At 43.7% G+C, this 19,280-nt stretch overlaps 1 protein-coding gene and 9 non-coding genes across 13 annotated transcripts in view; 6 read left to right on the plus strand and 4 right to left on the minus strand.

Annotated features, from left to right (window-relative positions):
- The window catches only part of ZNF391 (zinc finger protein 391), a 35,636-nt gene extending 26,854 nt beyond the window's left edge, over nt 1-8,782 (plus strand). For 2 of the 4 annotated variants that reach the window (XR_012491860.2, XR_012491861.2), the window contains 2 exons: nt 57-178; nt 1,982-8,782. The gene's annotated coding sequence lies outside the window, so the exon portion shown is untranslated. Of the gene's footprint in view, nt 1-56 lie in introns of all 4 variants that reach the window. The other 2 variants (XR_012491859.2, XR_016021810.1) reach the window with 1 other exon arrangement.
- Nucleotides 162-233, plus strand: TRNAD-GUC (transfer RNA aspartic acid (anticodon GUC)). Its single transcript has one exon. It is a non-coding gene; the product is annotated as a tRNA-Asp (tRNA).
- Nucleotides 4,254-4,325, minus strand: TRNAQ-CUG (transfer RNA glutamine (anticodon CUG)). The gene has a single exon. It is a non-coding gene; the product is annotated as a tRNA-Gln (tRNA).
- TRNAS-AGA (transfer RNA serine (anticodon AGA)) lies at nt 5,490-5,571 on the minus strand. Its single transcript has one exon. It is a non-coding gene; the product is annotated as a tRNA-Ser (tRNA).
- Nucleotides 8,783-9,381: 599 nt separating the features above from the next.
- On the minus strand, nt 9,382-9,487 carry TRNAL-CAA (transfer RNA leucine (anticodon CAA)). Its single transcript has 2 exons — nt 9,450-9,487; nt 9,382-9,427 (listed from the first exon to the last, which is right to left on the minus strand). It is a non-coding gene; the product is annotated as a tRNA-Leu (tRNA).
- A 1,193-nt stretch (nt 9,488-10,680) lies between these two features.
- Nucleotides 10,681-10,753, plus strand: TRNAT-CGU (transfer RNA threonine (anticodon CGU)). The gene has a single exon. It is a non-coding gene; the product is annotated as a tRNA-Thr (tRNA).
- Nucleotides 10,754-14,064: 3,311 nt separating this feature from the next.
- Nucleotides 14,065-14,137, plus strand: TRNAF-GAA (transfer RNA phenylalanine (anticodon GAA)). Its single transcript has one exon. It is a non-coding gene; the product is annotated as a tRNA-Phe (tRNA).
- Nucleotides 14,138-14,651: 514 nt separating this feature from the next.
- On the plus strand, nt 14,652-14,725 carry TRNAI-AAU (transfer RNA isoleucine (anticodon AAU)). The gene has a single exon. It is a non-coding gene; the product is annotated as a tRNA-Ile (tRNA).
- Nucleotides 14,726-16,421: 1,696 nt separating this feature from the next.
- Nucleotides 16,422-16,495, plus strand: TRNAT-AGU (transfer RNA threonine (anticodon AGU)). Its single transcript has one exon. It is a non-coding gene; the product is annotated as a tRNA-Thr (tRNA).
- A 2,513-nt stretch (nt 16,496-19,008) lies between these two features.
- Nucleotides 19,009-19,080, minus strand: TRNAQ-CUG (transfer RNA glutamine (anticodon CUG)). Its single transcript has one exon. It is a non-coding gene; the product is annotated as a tRNA-Gln (tRNA).
- Nucleotides 19,081-19,280: the final 200 nt, after the last annotated feature.

The following is a 19,280-nucleotide window of genomic DNA, read 5'->3' on the forward strand; positions in this document are numbered from 1 at the left end:
GGGAGGGAAGGTTCCGCGAGGAGCATCGCCCAGTCTCTGTTGCTCCTTCTTTTTAGGACAGCTCTTCATGAATTTTCCTCCCTCTGATAAAGTGCTGCGGTCCCTGGGTCGCAGTCTCGGGTCAGCGAGAGATTCTACGGGATCAGTGGGCCCAGCAGCCGTCCTCGTTAGTATAGTGGTGAGTATCCCCGCCTGTCACGCGGGAGACCGGGGTTCGATTCCCCGACGGGGAGGCAGTATGCTTTATTTTGCACTCAGTCACCTGCTTTGGAGTTCCTGACAACTCTGTGGTCCCTGCTGAGGACATGAATGCTACAGAGCTCTGCGTGGTTGCCAAAGGTTCTGTGGGTCCTCCCCCTTGTATCTCTCGGTGACCGCTCCTGCCGGGCTCTGGGGATTAAATGGCAGGGGACCTTCCTGTCAGCTCTTTTCAACTTGACCTTGCCCCCTGCCGGGCTTGCGCCACTCCCCGTTCCGCCTCTCTCTGATCAGAGAAGCACTTCAGAGCGATTCTAAACTACCAAAACCTAGAGGGGAACTTAGGTTTAAGTGACACAGGACTTAACACTTACTGAGACTTAGTAAGAGTCTGGCACGCGCCTCCCATTTGCAGAAAGAGCCACTGGGGGCAATGTGCGAGATGGCCAAAAAATCCATGTGGGTCTTCAGGCCCCCCTTCCTCCTAGAAGTCACCTGGGAATGGGGACCCCACAGGCTCAGCTGGGGCTGTTTACTCCATCCGGCCACACTGGCCGACCTGGGCAACTGCTGCCCCTAGGCTCTTGCACCCAAGATGCAGACCAAGTGTGTGGAGGAAGGTGGTTAAGTGGTCTCCGACCTGTGGGAACAGGAGGCCCCCAAGTTCCAGAAGCATTTGAGGAGTGTCAACATTACTGCTTTCAACAAGATCTGAAGCTCCCAGCAGTGTGCTTTTGAGTGTATGTTAGACTTTATGAATTAAAGCTTTCCGAAAGGAAAAAAAAAATCACTGTTATAAAGCCATGGCAATCGAGACAGTGTGGCCCTTACTCAGGAATGGATAGCTAAACGGATGGAACAGAACGCATCCTAAACAGACCCACTCATACAGCCATTTGATTCAAAACAAAGGTGATACCGCAATGCACTAGGGAAAGACCATTCTTTTCAATAAATTGAAATTCAATAAATTGGTGGTTCAATTGGATATCAATATGGAAATAAGTGAATTACAACATACCCCAAACTCAGTCAAACAGAAGTATATTTAAACATAAAAGGGAAAGCAATAATACTTCTGAAAGGTGACAGGATAATTTCTTCATGACTTTGGAGTATGCAAGAATTTCTAAAACAGCACAAAAAGCAGTCGTCACAAAAGAAAGGATATATGTATACATTAGACTTCACCAATATTGGAAACTTTTGTTCATGACTAGCCACCAGTAAGCAAGTGCAAGGAAAATCTTAGAGCAGGTGTTTGTATTACATGTACTTAACAAGAGACTGTGTCCCTAGTCAGAGTTCTCCAGAGAAACAGAACCAATAGGAGGTATGCATATGTAGCAAGAGATATGTTTTGAGGAATTGGCTCAGGCCATTCATTTCAACAATATTTTGTAGCTTTCAGAGTATAACTTTTACACTTATTTTGTTAAATTTATTCCTATTTTATTTTTGCTATGATTTTTAAATGTAAGTATTTACTTTTGTCCTTTTTCTTTTCCTGTGAAACATTAGGAGGCTGACGCCTCCCAGATGCAAGTATGAAGTGGTGAAAGATAGCAGGGATTAATGTCCGCTAGGAGGGATACTCCATAAACATGCAAAGAAATACAGCCCACACAGGGAGAGTTTAAAAAAAACTGCTTCAGACTCGTAGGATAATGGCACAGATAAAGTGAGAAGCATACATACAATTGAAATGTGCAGTGTTTAGGTGGCTAGGACTTTTAGATGCTCATTGGAAGAAAGTGCTGATCCATGTCTTTTCATGTACAAGAGGCAGCTCATGGAACTCGACCCTTAAAGTGGTGCCTGTTTGTTCTCAGAAGCAACAAGGTAGAGAAATATAAAAGAAGAAGAAGAAAAGAAGAAGTTGGTGAATGCCCTTAGCAACGTGGATCAGGCAAGGCCTTGAAAGTTGTTTGCTTTGGTCTGTGACCATCAGAAACACACATGGGTATGGCAGTGCGCATAGTGATTTCCAAGCGCAGTGGTGAGGGTGACGTTGTCATTGGGAAGGCAGACGTTGGGCTCATGCCAGACAAACCTATTACAGAAGTTTGGAGCCCATTTGTCTTTCCATAGTCATTTTATCTGTTTCCCAGAATAACAAAATAGAGCCAGCAAATTCTTCTTCTCATTCAGTGGTCATGAAGTTATTAAGAAAGAGATTCTTAGCTTTTTTTTTTTAAACTCAAAATCCTGTGGTATGTGAAATAAAACTTACCCTCTCACAGAGAGACGCCCCTGACACAAAACTAACAATTGCAGAAATAATGTGAGGGAGTTCACAGACACTGTTGGAGACTAGGGACACCAGGCTGAGAATCTTCTGTAGTTAAGAATTTCTTTTATGTCACATAACCTAATTTTAACTAATAAGCCTCACCATTACTAAAGTGTAATGAACTACAAAGTTGCTAACGCATCATCTTTGAAATGTGGCTGTGTGAGTCATTAACCTCAATTTTATAATTTGGGAGGCCAGAGTGCACCCAGGCCTGAAGCTAAGATCAGAGTCCAACCAGTTCTTGGAGCTTCCTTCTCCTTTTCCAGAGGGAACCTGGGGTGTGAGTTCCTCACAGCGCTCATTTGGGACACTAGAATGAGACAAATGTAGGTCCAATCACATGGAATGGGACACTGTCCTTTTTAAACCAGAAGTTATTGAAACATCTACTTCAGCTTCTTTTCAATCCTTACTCTAAGAGCTCCACTGAATAGAAGCCCTTGATTTGCAATAGTCTGTCTTCCTTGTTGAAGAAGGAGGCCTGCAAAAAGGAAGACAGCTGCTAGACAACGTTAATTCTCTAGCCCTAATGAACATTCTGAATTCTGTGTTTCCACTGACTGTGTCATGTCTCATAAATAGAATGTTATTTAGGATGTTCTGTTGCTTCTTAAAGACTAACAATGTAGCAAAGAAAATATCAAAAATTCTTAAAATATATAAGGAAAAATGTTGAATTAATTGATCATGTACTTCATTGAGAGGTTTCCATGGTGTCAAAAAAAACCAAAAACCCAAAAGTGTGAAAGGACACTCTAAAGGAACTTACTATTCCTAAAGGTGACGACACCAGTTAGATTCATAAATGAGATTAGTTTCTACTACATCAGTTTAAGTTATTTAAAGTGATTTAATAACCAACAACCTTGGGTTTTGAGGACTGAGATATGACTTAAGTCCGTTTCTTCAAAACACACATGCTAGCAGGTAGAATGAATGACAAATATAAAAACAGTTTGATATGAGATATGTGTATAAAGAGATAGGGGAGCACTAATATTATTGTTGCATTTTCTTCAACAATGTTGTGGCAAAGACACAATAAGGGACATAGAAGAAGAGGAATGAGGAATGAACTTGAAGGCTTTTCAAAGTAGGAGATATGAAGGTCGCCTCTAAGTGTACACAGGATTTCAAGCGAAGACATGGGAATGAGTGACCAACACTGGAGAAGCTAAGAATCAATTTTTACCATTGATTGTAAAAATTGCTACTTTGGCTTTAGGGGCAGCAACTGAGCCAATCAGAAATGAACGACCCCCACTGCTGAAGAGAGAGAGAGAGAGAGAGAGAGAGAGAGAGAGAGAGAGAGAGAGGCTGATGAGTGGGAAAGGCACATGGACTTCTTGGACTCTGCCTTCCTAGAAATAGTCCCTGCAATGCACTGACAGTGTCCACAGTCCTGGGGCCAGGAGGGGCTTCTGATCCTCAGATAGGAGCTGTCCACGGTCCTGGGACAGGAGTTGTTTCTGAAGCTCAGACAGAAGCTGTCCGCGGTCCTGGGACAGGAGCTGGTCCAGGGGTAGGTGTGAGCAATACACAGTAGATTTTCCATGGAGGAAGAGCTGACCAAAATAGCGAATTTAGCCACTGGGTGTCACAGCAGCCCTTGTCCTGAAGCACCGAGAAGTGCACTCCAAGGAGATGTGTGTTGGGATTTCAGGAAGTCGCAGGAGATGTCAGGGTCAAAATTGATTTCAATTATTTAGGTGGACAGTTTTCCTGGAAGAAAACAAAAGAAAGACTAAAAGGACAAACAAGGTTCCACCGAGACTTGAACTCGGATCGCTGGATTCAGAGTCCAGAGTGCTAACCATTACACCATGGAACCCTGCGTAGAACAGTGGGTCCCACAATTATCTGTGATGAGTTATACTGAATCTGCTGAAAGTGTTTATCAGTCAAAATTCTTTGTCTACACTACTTTTGAAGAGGATCTTAAAGGATCTTATTTATTTTATTTTTTCCCAAGCACATGAACCCATAAAGTGTACATTATTAGCCATTAGGAAATGCAAATTAAAGAAATAGTGAGATATCACTACACGCCTGTTAAAATGGTTTAAAAATTACTCGAAATTTTACTGCTGGTAAGAATGAAAAATGGTGCAGGCACTCTGGAAATATAGTTTGAAGAATTCTTATAAAGTTAAACATAACACTTGCCAGATGACACATCAATCCCACTTCTAGGAGTCTATCCAAGAAAAATGAAAATTTATGTACAGCAATGTTTATAGCGATTTTCCCCGTACAATCGCCCAAAACTGGAAACAACCCTGCTGTCCTTCAATGGGTGGATGAATAATAAACTGGACATCCATACAGTGGGATTCTATTCAACAGCAAAAAGGTACAAATTTTGATGTATGCAGCAACTTGGATAAATCTCAAGGCATGCTCTACCTCAAGTGAAAGAAGCTAATCCCAAAAGATTACATACTGTATGATTCAATTTCTGTAACATTTTTTAAAAAGGCCAAACTGTAGGGACAGAAAATGTACCTGTTTGTCAGCTGTTACGTGTGGGGTTAGGAGGCGACCCGTGAAAGGATAATACAAGGGAAGTGTATGGACTGATGGAACGGTTCTGTATCCTGATAATGGTAGTGGTTACACGAATATATGCATATGCTTTCAAAAAGTCAATTTTACCCTATGATACATTTTTTAAATAGAATGAAAATAGCTTCCATTTTGTGGCATAGAGACACTGTCTCCAAAAGGTCACTTCTGACAGCCTACTTCGAGCAGAGTTTTGGGGCAAGACCCTTGGAGACAGACTTGAGCCCCACTGGTCGCTGGGGTTATTAGGACTGCTCACTTGGTTTTTTCTGAGCAGCACGTGCGAATGCAGCAGCAGTGGGGTTTTTCAAGACCGTGACAGGACACGTCCAGATAAGAGGCGTCCCCTCCCTCCCCTGGTGGTTAAGTAAGAGGAGGACAGGTACGCTTTCCACAGCAAACCGTTTCAGCATAATGTTAAGCGCTCCAACGTAGTCGGCAGGATTCGAACCTGCGCGGGGAGACCCCAATGGATTTCTAGTCCATCGCCTTAACCACTCGGCCACGACTACACGGTACCGATGGTGGCTTTTAAATTATGAGGGGTAATGTGACAGATGTGACCATAAGACTCCAGTGTGGACAAATATGTGTTTATCGAGTTGGGCAAATTCCTCCGGTGAATAAGGCTCAGGGAGAGAGGTCACTCGCTCCAGCAGCCTGGCACCCTATAGGGACCCTAGGCTGAGAGCAGGTACCCACCGCGCAGGTATCTTCGTTTCGAGCATTGTTCAGCTCGTCTCATGGACCAGCGCCTGTTCTGTCGCGGATCAGCTGAGCTTGCGCCAGGTGCTGGAGCCGAATTCACCAGGCGCCCAAGTGGCGCCTGGGTAACGCCGGTTGTGGGCTTGGATGGAACCCTTGTGCCCGGACTTGCAGGAGGCCATCCTCCTGGCTGAATGGCACTGCGATTCCTGGGCTCCAGGGGAGGAAGGGCTCCCGCTGATCTCTGTCCCAGGTGGAGGGAGAGGAAACGATGCTGACAAGCTCCCCAGACCTCTCACACCTAACATATTCACCTCACTGTGTTTGGCAACATGATTGGCAAATGTCAACGCACTTTCACTTTCCAGACGCGCTGAGAAGAAATTTGTAGGTATAGCTGGTCCATGAGTTTCATTTCCTGTGAGATCCTAGCTGCTTTCTTAAAACTGGATAGCCTGGTTTAATTTGGGGGGCCTGCAACGGCTCGTTATCTCTAAATTTAACCAATACAGCACATTTCCCGGTCCCCCTTTTCCGTTTGTAACTCACTGACTCCTTTAGAATCTCCAGATGCTCGACAGAAATGATTCAGAACAAAATGGTTCTGCGCTGGGATTACACAGAGTCTGCACTGTGGCAATGACTAGGGAAAAAGGCAGAATGCTGAGAATGTCTTGGATAAGAGCAGCACCCTGCAGAGTGTAGAGGGGAGTCAAGAAGGGGCCAGGGAGGCAGGCCCCTGAGGGGTCCAGCCACATCTCCTCCGTCTGACCAGGTGCAGCTGCCCCGGAACCTCGGCCTAGCTTCACAACACCTCATCACTTGGAGAGCAATTGTTTCTTTTTCTTTAACATACTTGAAGCATTGGTACCTGGTGTTTGCAGAATCCCACTCAAAACCTACTTTCTCTCAGCCTTAGAACTTCTTGTCTCTAAGAATTTCTACTTCAGAACAATGCAAATTCATTTAAAGTAAAATAGGCTAAAACTATGTGTTTGAAAGCGAAGAAGTAAATGTGGTTGACTCGCACCTGGTCACAAGGGAGGGAGACTAAAATTGGCTTCAACAAAGACTTATTGAGGAAGGATCATAAGTTTGGACTGATGATAACGAGATGGAAAGTAAATAATGTCTAAATCAATTAATAATGGCAGTTATGCATATGATTGAGGAAAATGGAGATCTATAAATCCAAAAAGGAAACAGTTAAAAATGTTAAGTTGGGTGGCATCTAAATGAGGTAACTTGAGTAATTAGGAGACAGTAAGGCCTACGTATTTCATAGTAAGGCTGCTAGGAATAGTGAACCTTTTAAACCTCCAGTAATAGGGTGCAGGAGGAATACACAGTGAAACATTCAGAAAACATTCATTGACATTTAGGCCAGATAATTCTTGGTTGCAGGGACTTTCCTATGCATTGTAGACTATTTAGCAGTATCCCTGACATTTTGCAACCAGATGCCAGTAGCACGCTCCCCTAGTGTGACAACCAGAACTGTCTCCAGACATTGCCTGATGTCCATGGGTGTGGGGGTGGGGGTGGGATGCCACATCACCCCTGGTTGAGAATCACTGTCTAGTCCTTCTGTCTCTCACATCTCCCTTATCGTATGCCATAGAATGTATCACATCCAACCTGTTCACTTCACAGCCCATGCCCTTAGGCTAGGAGAGGGAAATGACTGGAGTCAATCAGTGATTGCAGAAAGGGGGTGGTCGGGCAGAGCAGAGAAGCCTGGGAAACCACAACGACATCGCACTTACTGGACACGGACATGTCGATTATTCTATGAACATGAGGAGAGGATGTGTCTGTCCAGTTTAGTGATAAGTGGAGTAAGCAAGAAGAAACCTCAGGAGAATCAGAAGGTAGGGAAAGAGGGTGAAGGGGATTACAAGACAGGATTTAAGTCTATTGCTCCCTTCATAGTTTTTTCTGCATATTTACAACCCCCTTTCTGCAATTGCTGGTTGACTCCAGTGAAAACGCTCCCAAATATCTTGCTCCTTTTTGAGTTTGATTCTTCATCTTCATTTCCCCTGCAGTTGTGCACATTAACGAATGTACAGCGTGGAGGTTTTGTTTTTAAAGTAAAGACATAAATAACAGAGGTGACGCCCACTTTCTAGGGTTTCTTGGGTTGGAGAATACCATCTCCCTCAGAACCCACTTCTCACTCACCACACCTGCCCTGCTGCTTGCTTTCCCTTCTTCTCCGTTCCCCGCTTCTTCCCAGGCCCCTCTCCTTTTTTAACTCCCAGTCTTCATCTTGAGCTCCATCCTATTTACAGGCAGGAAGGACAGGGCAGGTGGCCTCTGTCACGGTGGGTCTTCATTCATTCATGAGATTTGTTGGCCCCTCAGCAGATGCAAAGCAGTGATAGGGTCGCTGCCCATAGACAATACGTAAGATGCTGCATTGTTTCCCAGTATGTTGTGAGCTTTAAAAATGTTGACAAAGACACAATTTGACAATGGCCAATTTTAATCTACATGCAAAGGAGAACAAGAAATGTAAAGCAACAGTGTCACGGTCATGTGTTTGGATTTGATTTCTTTTGCCTGGTGTTCTTGTGGGAATCTTGAAATTTGACAAGAGAATAATGTGTGCTGACAAAAGTGCTAGCAGAAGGTGGTTTCAATCCATCAACCTCTGGGTTATGCGCCCAGCAAGCTTCTGCTGTGCCACTCTGCTGCCTAGGCTCAGGGATCTTCCTGTTTCTTATTAATTTGAATATACTTAATACATCCAGCTCTGTCGCTATTATTCCCTTTTCCCCCTGTGTCTCCTAACTTCTATCTTTCATTCTGGGTCCGCACCACATTTCCTTCTCATATTGCTGCCAGAAGCAAATCTCTAAGACGTCTGCATCTTTACAACCCAGACCCTTCCGAAACGCTTTCTCAGGAACTTGGCGTTCAGCCCCGTTAGTATCTCGTGCACAGATTTTTTTAAGGATGGATTTCCACTCACCCCACCCCCTGCCCCCGCTCACCCCACCCCCCAACGGGAGCGTGTGCGCACTGTGGCCAGAGCCCCGCTGCCCCCCAGGTGTGCGTGATGTGGCCGCATCCCCGCCAGGAGTGAGTGACCAGGGAAGGCCAACCGGAGCTGAGCTGGAATTTCACTGAGGTACAGCCCCTCTGAGAGAAATTGCTGCTCATTCATTTGAAAGCCATACGGGAAGAAAAACTCATGAAATGTCAAAACTGAAAAAAAAAATCTAAGATCTTAGTTTTAAGACCAAGATCTTAGTCTTCATAGACTTCATTTTTTTTTCACCTTCATAAAACAAAAGGAAAGACATTTGAGTCAGTTCTCTGACAAGAAATCTCAGAGGAAGCTATTAATTTATTTTGACCTGGTGAGCATTTCTTTGCTATTGATGACCTAAAAATGTTTTCAGCAGTGTCATAATTTTGAGGGACTTTCCCTCTTAGAATTTAAAGGTGACATAGGCAAATATTTTATAAACTTTATAACAGATTCTTTACCATGTGTGGAAAAGCAGTGAAGGTTTCAGGCTGGTCAATCGCGCCACTAAAACACACAAGCACCTCCTTTCTGGGAGGGGAGATATACCCCAGCTCTGACGTGGCAGGAAAACTAGATGTGTCAGAAGTGGGATTCGAACCCACGCCTCCATGCGGAGACCAGAAACCCCAGGAGCGGGAAGCAGAGCTTGAGTCTGGCGCCTTAGACCACTCGGCCATCCTGACACTCAAGTATTGTGCCACCAAGGTGTCATACTGCAGACTGACGCTGATGGAATGACTCGGACCAGGATAGAGAGCCCAAGTAATTGAGAAACGGGAAGGCAGGAGAGTATGGGTGTCGCTGAGAATCCGAAAACTCCTGGGGCCCTGAGACGGGGTGCTGAGCCCCTTGCCTCCCCTCCCACAGCATCCCCAGCCCAGGCCCCTACAGCCCCGACCCCAGCTGTGACGCGGACGCCAAAGTCACTGTTCTTTGGTACTCAAACCCTCATCCAGTAGGTCCAGCTCGTTGCCGCCCAGGATCCTGGGGAGCTTTCAGCGAACAAATGGCCGACCCACTGCTCTGGACAAGAGAGGTCATGCCCGCTGTTCTCAACCCATCCAGACTGTGACAATTGTAAAGGGTCCTTCCGGTGATTTCCCGCCCCAGCCTGAGTGTTCCAGGTGATCCTCCAGAAATTGTGGAGCTCTGCTCCGGTTCCTGACCTACGGACCTGTGAGAGCGAATAATGGGGTCAAGTCTTCTGTGCCCGTGTCCTCACGCCGTGGCTGCTGCTCTCCGAGCTCAGTCTGCAAACGGCTTCTTGACCTGGTGAAATGTGGACTTTTCTAATATCTTCGTCAGCGCCTGTGGACAGCTCCTCTGGTTCAGCTACGCGGGAGGAGAAAGAAGCGGGGCTGGTGCTCAGCCGGACCCACCTCCCAGCCCCGGAGGAGGTCCGGTCCGGCCTGCTCCTCCCTGGGGCCTGCCTGCGCCTCTAGGTCTTTCTCCTGACACGTGACTGACGTCGGGGATTGCAGACGACACCAAACTGAAGTCTGGACACCTGGGCGCCACCGGGACGATGTGCGTGGAGGGCGCGGTGCACTTGGAGGGCGCGGGGCGAATAAAGCTGGTGCTCCAGTCCCGTCTCCAACCCCGCACTAGGGCAGGGAGGCCAGCTGCTCCCACCCGCCCACTCCCCACTTCCGGGATCCCAGCCAAACCCTCACAGGCGGGTCAGCGGTCCTGCACTTCCTGTGACAAAAGCCAACTGAAGGGGATATTGAGACTCAGAGACTGCGGGAATCTGTTTGAACAAAGTCCAGAAAGTCGGAAAGGGCTAAAGGTGGGACATCAAATTTTGTAAAACAACAAAAACCTAAAGATATGAACATATAACCAACTTTGGAGGAGTTACAGAGTCTGCGACTGTGGCTCCGTAGCTCAGGGGTTAGAGCACTGGTCTCGTAAACCAGGGGTCGTGAGTTCGAATCTCACTGGGGCCTTGGGAGCTTTGCGGGTGTTTTTTTTTATTCCCCATCTTTCATCATGATTTTAGGGGATGTGTTTTCCTGACACCAAAATCCCGAACTAGAAACGAAATCCCCAAATCTCTATATAACCTACCTTCTCAGCACACAGGAAATTACCATGAACAAGAGTAGGGAATTCTAAAACAGATTCTTCATAATAGATGGAAATAAATCTGCTGCGCCATCTGAACTCAATGATGCATAAAATTCAGATGTAGGAAACTTTGAAATGCTGTCAATATAACTAATGCCAAAGCAGTAGTCCCCATTATCCATGGTGGATATGCTCCAAGACCCCCCCCCCCCAGTGAATGCCTGAAACCAAAGATAATACCAAACCCTATATATGTGTTTTTTCCTATATATATACACATCTATGGTGAAGATTAAGGTATAAATTAGGCATAGAAAAAGATTACAGTAAATATAACAAAATAGAACAATTATAACAATATCCTGTAGTAAAAGTTCTGTGAATGTGGTCTCTCAAAAAATCTTACTGTACTCACTGTACACACCTCTTCTTATGATGATGTGATAAAACGCCTGCGTGATGAGATGACATGACGTAATGATGCAGGTATTGTGACATAGCGTTGACCATCTGCTTCAGGAGATCCTGGATCATGGAGCCATGACATTGTCAATGGTTGGCTGTCAGGAGCAGAGGATGGCCACGGTTGAGGATCCCGGATGGATAGTGGAAGGTTTTTTTCTGAAACCTTTTGGAAGAACATTGATAGTGAAAAAAAGAGGCAACTTCCAATTACAAAGTCTTGTTGCAAATGTAATCCCTTCAGCGACTGTGTGGGTTACCTTAATGCTGTGATTTCATCACGCTAGCTGAGAACAACTCCCAGATCAAAACATTATTTATTTCTGGAACTTTCCATTTAATACTTTTAGACTGTGGTTAATCACGGGTAACTGAAACCATGGAAATCGAAATATCAGGTAAGAGGGGCTACTGTATAAACCAGCCAACAAACTAATTTGTATTGAATTTCAATCACTTGCAATTTAGAGTCCTGACTAATTTAGCTGCTGGAGGCCTAAAGAGACTATATTTTAGTATCGATTTTATCACACTTACCTAATGGACGCCGAGTTCCCCTGGACACAGGAGTCACATCGCATTTGACATCGTATCTCAGAGCCTCGCAGAGTACGGACCCTAGAAACTGTTGAATGAAGTCCTGCAGAAGCAGTGTAACCAGAGTGTGGTGAGTGCAATTAGCTTAGGAGCGATATAAATTACCTGAAGAACAAGGAACCAAGGTCAACTAAGAGAGAAGAACAAAGAAAGTAACTCAGGCATGATGGATATTCTACCTAAATACAAAACGACAAACCCTTCTGGTCCTAATGTATTTCTCACAATTGGAATTCGCTGCCGGCAAAAACAAGCCCTTGATAACCTCTGAATGTGTCACATAAATTGCCCAAATCAATGAGCTATATCAAAAGTTAAAATGTAGGAACTTCCCTACACCACGTGTGCGTTAAATAATTCATAATTTAATATCAGATGATTGTATTAATAATAGTATAACGGATCCCTCTGGGCCGGGGATCCATGGCAGATGGCGCCTCTCCGCGGCGCACAGGAAGCATCGCATCTCTCTTCGGGGAGAGATGAACGTGTCCTGGTTGAAGCGTATTGTGTCCGCTGGGCCAGTCTCGGCGGAGAAGGGTGTAGGCGCAGGTGTGCGAGGCGGGTCCCGGGCATCAGACTCCCGCCCGCGTGAGGCGCGGGGATCCCGCGAGTCCCCGACTCCGTGTAGCATGTGCCTGTGGCACCGTGGAAGCACTTTTCAGCGGTGCAATCGGTCAGCGCGGTACTTATACCGCAGTATGTGTGCGGGTGATGCCGAGGTTGTGAGTTCCATCATCACCTGGAGCATGTTTTCTTCCCTTCACTGTTTCAGGCTCATTTCATTCTCAGGCGACTTCCCCTCCTGAAAAAGAAAAGAAAAGAAAACTACAGAGAAGTTATTGTACTTCCCATGCTGACACCGTGGATATCCCCGGTGGATAGCCCTGGTTTCCGTCGTTTTTCAAACAGGAAGAGACCACAAAAGAGGAGGCACACCTGCGCCTACACCCTTCTCTGCCGAGACTGGCCCGGCGGACACAATACGCTTCAACCAGGACACGTCCAACTTATCTAAGCAAATCTGTTTCTCCTCTGAGACTGGATAAAAAATAAAAGGGAGAGACACATAGTTCTTTTACATTGTGGTTACAGGATAGTTAATAATTGACATTTACAGCACATAGAGATGGTATGCGGGGGACAAGATAACAATGGGGGCGGGGTTCTGTGGTCTCCTGCTCTGGTGCGTGGGCTGTGCCTCTGGAAAAGATGTCTCTGATATTCCAAAGGTCTGTTATCCTAGATGCAAAAAGACAATAGGCAGGCTCGCTTAAAGACTGACCTTTGTCAAGGAAGCTACAAGCCTAGGATGTGACTACCCACCATGACCCGCTGTTAGTTAGGAATTTTCATGTTCAGACCATCCTGTGTGGTTACTCTCAGTCTCTGAGTTTGTTGGGTCACCGGTGCTGGTCTCTCCTGAGCTTGTCTGGTTTAGTATGTGGCCCCCTTTGAATCCACAAAACATAGATGAGTCTCAAAGACAATATCTAGTGAAAGAAGCCAGACATAAGAATACAGATCCTAGTTGACTCAATGTATATGAAATTAAAACAACTGACAGTCTATATAATGAACAAGTTCAGACCAGTGGCTCACTTTGGAGGGTGTCAAACAAGATGGGCGCGAAGGAGCTGATGGTTCCACGGGGATATAAAATTGTAAAAATCACCAAGCTGTGCTCCTAAGATCTGTGTGCTTTACCGTATGTAATTTATACCTTAATAGAACAGAAGGGGAGAGGACTGAAAAGAAAGAATAGAAGATGTTTTGAGCACCAAACTTGAAATGATCCCAAATGGTGTGGTCTTGGATTCTAGGGAGCTTCCACTCCAGCAGGAGGCTCCAAATCCCCACAGCCCCACACCATCCATTCGTATCTTTAGGAACCACATAACTTCCTTCATCACTCTGTTTTCTCATTCTCCCTATCAGAGTCAGGAAACTGGGTGCGTTTCCCCAGTCTGATTTTATATTGGCACACTTATTTTTAAAGTGGGCAAAATGTTATATTTCAGGAAACAAGACAAAAGTTTTCTCATTTTTCCTGATATAATATCCAAAAACGAAAAGTTGATCAGAAAGAACTATTTAAAAGTAATTGCCCAAACATAGAGATCTAATGGTAGCCGAAATAGCTCAGTTGGGAGAGCGTTAGACTGAAGATCTAAAGGTCCCTGGTTCGATCCCGGGTTTCGGTAAGCGCTTTTTTTCTTTCCTTTTCTTTTTTTCTTTCTTTCTTTTTTTTTCTTTTCTGTGAATGTCGTTCAATTTTAATATCTATGCGACACCCCCAGAATCTGGCGCTTCTGCAAACCACGCGGCCCTCCACCACTCCAGAGAAACACTGGGGCTCCTGTTGCAGCACCGGGTGCCACTAGCCACGGAGTCAGTGCCTGTGTGCTAAACACACAGCTCCTCGCCTCAGTCCAACTGGGCTACCTTTCGGTTGCCTTGAACCAACTTGAAAATAACAGGTCATTAAGTCACACGTCCTTAAAGAGAAGTTTGCAGTTTGCAATCCGGCACAGACTGGACTCCACCTCTGCACTCAACCTATAGCCCGAAAAATTGACAGTGTAGATTCCTTATTGTAGTTTGTGAATAGGCTTATAAATGTTTTTCGAGGGAGGTAAAAAAAAAATTCCTTTTATAACAGTTAAAATCGTCAAGCAATTAACAATCATTTTCTTTAAAAGGGCACTCCCCCAAGGTGGCCGGTTAGCTCAGTTGGTTAGAGCGTGGTGCTAATAACGCCAAGGTCGCGGGTTCGATCCCCGTACGGGCCAACTCTGAGTTTTGTGAGTCCCTGACTTTCACTTCTTTCACACTAACCCTTTGCTGGTGGATCTTGGTCCAAAACGGAAACAGAGATTTGGCAGTTAGAAAAGGTATAACAGAGGGTCTCATTTCTGCTCATTTTGTTTTGTTTTCCTGCAAGTAAATTTTCTTGGAGGAAAAAAGAAACCTGAATTATTTGATTGCCTTTTCTGTAAACAAATTGTAAAACCATCCACTTTTCATATCACTCACTCTGGGCCATTCTGCATTCCTCAGTTCAGCCTAAGAGAAAACATTTAAAAATAAGAAAGAAAAAATTTCCAAAACTTTACAGTATAACCCCCCAAAGTGGGGTTGAAAATCAGTCTCTCTGCACCAAACACACCTTGAACAAGGGGTAGAATGCAGACTATGGGAAACAACTATTTCCTTTTCCTGACACTAGAACATAGAAGGCAATGTGAGGACCAGTTACAGAATTTGTGAAGTCCAGTGCACAATGAAAATGTGGAGTCTCTAGTTCAAAACTTGTTAATGATTTTAAGACGATTACAGCAGAGCATTAAACAAAGAGGCTTGTCTGTGTGTAGGACCCTGTGCAGTTGCCCAGGTCACGTGCCCAGAGAGCCAGCTCTGGCAGTGTGGTACAGGGTAGTCATAGAGAAGTATGTGGGTGACCCACACTTTGGTCCCCGCACCCTGGTAAACTCTTAAAATTAGAGACTGTCCGCACCAGAATCATCAGTATAGTTATTTTCTTAGGAACCTTATGCATTCACAATTGCTAGTGTCTTGGAACTGTTGGAGTTCTAAAATACCAACAGACACATGGATACCATTTCATTAGAAGAGACCAAAGTGAACCTAAAACCAAGCAGAAAGAATGAACTCTGTAAAGTGGACTGTCCATGCATAATGGGGGATTCTTCTGCTGCTGACACTCCAACAGCAGCGTCACTCACTCTGCAAAGAGCTGACTTCTCCCCCTTGATCTGTTCATTTTCGAGACCAAGACCATAGGTGTGTTTCATGGCAGAGAAAAGTGAAGAAGGGGGAGAGCTGCGTGTGAATAAGAAGCAGACATGCAGCCTTTTGTTTTGGGTCCTTAGATGACGCAGCTGCCACCTCTCCACTGTCTCTACCAATCTACCCTCGCAAGGCTTCCTTTTCTGCAGGGGTGTTTCACTGTAACAAAACTCCTTCCCCATCTGTGAAGTTTAAGTGTTGACTAAAATTCTCTTCCCTCTGGACGTCTCATGACTGGTATTTTCTGCCAGTGTGATTGCAGTAGATGTTGCTGGTGGGCGTAATCTCTAGGTTTGGTGGAGGGTCTTCCTCACTCTGGTGTCACCAGATGGGCAATAACCATTTGGTCCTATTACACATAAAGCCATTGCTGTGGAAAAGGACAGCACAGGGATCCTACACACCAAACAGTGAACTAGTGAAACCAGCGCTTATGAGGAGACTCACTGCTAGTCCTGACGGATGGAAGGTTCTCAAAATGAGGCAGGTGCCTGCCCAGGAAGATGGTCTCAACTCAACTTGCTGTTCTAGTTCTACAGCAGAGGTGTTCCTCTTTGGTTCTGACTGAGGTACAGGCACACCTTCTTGTTAAATCCCAAAGAAATTGCAGAAATAAAACAACAGAATGTGGTGTGAAAGTCTGCAAAATAATATGTAACTAATAAGCTCAACAGGTATGGCTCTGTGGCTTAGTTGGTTAAAGCACCTGTGTAGTAAACAGGAGATCCTGGGTTCAAATGCCAGCAGGACCTTAAGCTTCAGGGTTCCCTAAGATGTAATTATCAAAGGCAAGTCCTGGTCCCCGCTGATGACAACTTATGTGTATGTTGCATAAATTGAGTGCTGTGATAAGTGTTCCTCCCTTCTGCATGGTTTGGACTATGTCATCAGTGAAATTTTGAGAAGTTATGTAACATGATAACATCTTAAAAGAGAGGAAAAAGGATGAGTAGTAATGAAACATAACAAAACAAAACAAAAAACCTTAACAAGAGGCTGGAGGCAAATGCGACTTAAAGTCCTTAGATTAAAAGGCTAGAAAAAATTCATCGAACCTTGAAATAGTTTTCATGTTTTAGCTGATCCTTTTCTCCTGATATTCTAGGGCTTGACCTCAAAGTACTGTAGGGCTCTACACATGCACCATCCTTCCCCCTCCTTAGTGATATGCACAGCGTCCCTTGTCAAGCAAGGGGTGGCATTGCTCTCAGCTTCTTGCTTCTCCCTGTAAGGACTGGAGAAATTGGATGACTGCAGCCTTTGGGAGCAGTTATGGGCCCAGTGCAAAATGAAAATGCAGGGCCTTCATTTAAAAATTATTGAAAATTTCAAACCAGCAACAGCAGAGCCGTTAAATCAAGTGTCCGGCCTTGTGTAAATGCACAGGTCGCATGTCTAAGAAGCCAGCCCTCTGTGGGAGTGCAGTTATTGGCCAAAAGGCTGGGTTTTAAAGGACGCCTAAATAGCTCCTCACCAGCATTTGGTGATGGGTTTTAAAGGATGCCTAAAAAGATCCTCACCGGCATTTGGTGTTGTCAGCGTTCTGGATTTGGGCCATTCTAATAGCTGTGTGGTGGGATCTTGTTTTAATTTGCATTTCCCCGATGACATGTGACATAGAGCATCTTTCCATATGCTTATTTGCCATTTGTATACTGTGTCCTCTTAAGGTCTTTGATCCATTTTTTAACTGGGTTGTTTTCTTGTTATTGAGTTTTAAGAGTTCTTTGTATTATATTTTTGATAACAGTCCTTTATCAGGTGTGTCTTTTGCCAATATTTTGTCAGTCTGTCTTGTTTGTTTATTCTCTTGACAGTATCTTTCACAGAGCAGAAAATTTTAATTCTAATGCAGTCCGGCTTACTAATTATTGTTTTTTCATGGATTGTACCTTTGGTGTTATATCTAAAAAGTTGTTGTCAGACCGAAGATCATCTAGATTTTCTCCTATGTTTGATATGCACTAACATTCTTTAAAAATATACTTGGTGAAATAAGTCAGAGAAAGACAAATAACATCTGATCTCACTTATATGTGGACTCTAAAAAAACCAAAAACAACAGAAGAACCCCACAATAGAATGAGCTCATAGATACAGAGAACAGATTGGTGATTGCCAGAGATGTAGAGTGAGTGGTTTGAGAAATGGGTGAAGGGGTCAAAAGGTAAAACTTTCAGTTATAAAATAAATAAGTCATGGGGATGTTCTGTGTAGTATGGTAAAGTTAATAATACTGTCTTGCATACGTATTTGAAAGTTGCTGAGTGTAGATCGTAAAAGTTCTTATCACAAGGAAAAAAATAATTCTAACTATGTATGCTGATGATATTAATTAGATTTATTGTGGTGATCATTTCACAGTATATACAAATATGGAATCATGTTGTACACCTGAAATTAATGTTATATCTCAATTATACCTCAATTAAAAAATATATATATATGGCATACTTTAACAGCTGAAAAATGTTCATGAATTCTTTTTCTCTTTCAAAGACATTTCTATTTATCTGCCACAGAATTTTATCCCAATTTTTATGTTTACAAGTTATGGCTGATTATTGTATCATATTACTCTGAAAGAAATATATATTATATATATATATTATATGTATTATATATAATATATATATATATATATATATACATATATATACATATATATATATATATATATATATATATATATATATATATATATATATATATATTATATACCAGAAAATGTATACACATTTTAAGATATGTTATCTATGCTCAAGCCGTAGTTCGCCGTCATCAGAAGTGTCTGGACGCTGATGGTAACCACTTTGAGTACTTCTTGTAATTGCAGAAGTCAAACATGATTTGTATTTATCTTTTGTTATCGGTATATATTGAGTATTACAATTAATACAGGTTTTTCCTTTCTTAAAATGTGCATATATATATATTTTTGGCTGTATATGTATATATGTATATATATGTATATATAATATATCATTTTTAGTTATTTCAGGTATTTGTCTCTGTATTTTAAGTGTTTTTATTCTGGTTTGAGTTGTTTTTAAATTTAATGCTAGTAGTATGCATTCAATCAATAAAAATGCAGTATATGAAAAAAAACCGTATTGAAGCTTAATGGAAGGGACAGGGCTCCCCCCGCAGTTAGCTCATGTGTCTGCGGATGAAAATTTCTAGGGGATAGATTTCCTAAAAGTAGCAAACTGGTGAGTAATTTTGGGAAGAGCTGGGAACTGAATATAAAAGAACCCAGAAAATGAGGTCCCACCGAGATTTGAACTCGGATCGCTGGATTCAGAGTCCAGAGTGCTAACCATTACACCATGGGGCCTATTTGTTACTTAGGTCTCTTAAACCCTTTGGTGACATACTTTTTCCTCCCTTAGTGCCCTAACCCATTCTAGAGGTATCAATAAGCCCACCTGCTTTTCCTCTTCTAGGAGTAAGTCGTGGGCCCACCTGTCACGTGAGTCAACACCTTTTACACCAGTCTTCACGGAAAACACTGAATTCCACACATCAGGAAGCTCC

The sequence above is a fragment of the Rhinolophus sinicus genome, chromosome 7 (genome assembly GCF_057876585.1).
Source record: "Rhinolophus sinicus isolate RSI-liver-muscle chromosome 7, RSI-T2T, whole genome shotgun sequence".
NCBI classification, from domain to species: Eukaryota; Metazoa; Chordata; class Mammalia; order Chiroptera; family Rhinolophidae; genus Rhinolophus; species Rhinolophus sinicus.